This window comes from Schistocerca piceifrons, chromosome 8, assembly GCF_021461385.2.
Source record: "Schistocerca piceifrons isolate TAMUIC-IGC-003096 chromosome 8, iqSchPice1.1, whole genome shotgun sequence".
NCBI lineage: Eukaryota > Metazoa > Arthropoda > Insecta > Orthoptera > Acrididae > Schistocerca > Schistocerca piceifrons.
The window spans coordinates 395,382,073-395,382,963 of NC_060145.1; the positions used below are offsets into that span (position 1 = coordinate 395,382,073).

Genomic DNA, 891 nt, shown 5'->3' on the forward strand with positions numbered 1-891 from the left:
GGCTCGACCTCGGGACCTTTGCTTTTCGCGGGCAAGTGCTCTACCAACTGAGCTACCGAAGCACGACTCACGCCCAGTACTCAAAGCTTAGTTCTGCCAGTATCTCGTCTCCTACCTTCCAAACTTTAGAGAACCTCTCCTGCGAAACTTGCAGAACTAGCACTCCTGAAAGAAAGGATATAGCCACAGCCTGGGGGCTAAGCCATGTCTCCGCTATATCCTTTCTTTCAGGAGTGCTAGTTCTGCAAGGTTCGCAGGAGAACTTCTGTCAAGTTTGGAAGGTAGGAGACGAGATACTGGCAGAAGTAAAGCTTTGAGTACTGGGCGTGAGTCGTGCTTCGGTAGCTCAGTTGGTAGAGCATTTGCCCGCGAAAGGCAAAGGTCCCGAGTTCGAGTCTCGGTCGGGCACACAGTTTTAATCTGCCAGGAAGTTTCATATCAGCGCACACTCCGTGGCAGAGTGAAAATCTCATTCTGGAAATTTTCTCTTTCTTATAAACTTTTTTTTTTCTGTTGCCAGTCTGCGTCTTATACCCTTTCTACTTCGGGCGTGATCAGTACTTTGGTACCCAAATAACAAAACTTATCAATTGCTTTTAATACCAGTTGTTAAACCTAATTCCTCCATCGTCACCCTTGATTTAATTTCACTGCATTACATTATTCTCGATTTACTTTTGTTGACGTTCATCTTCTGACATCTTTTCAAGACACTATTCAACCCGTTCAGCTCATCTTTTACGACCTTTGCCGCGTCTGATAGAACTTCAGTCTCATCAGCAAAACTCGAAGATTTTATTTATTGTCCCTGAACTTCCATTTCCTTTCAAAATTTCTCTCTGATTCCCGTTACTTCTAGCTCTATGTATAGATTGAATAAATCGGGGGATA

At 44.1% G+C, this 891-nt stretch overlaps 1 non-coding gene across 1 annotated transcript; it reads left to right on the forward strand.

Annotated features, from left to right (window-relative positions):
• The first annotated feature begins 334 nt into the window (after nucleotides 1-334).
• Nucleotides 335-409, forward strand: Trnas-cga. Its single transcript has one exon. It is a non-coding gene; the product is annotated as a tRNA-Ser (tRNA).
• The last annotated feature ends 482 nt before the right edge of the window (nucleotides 410-891 follow it).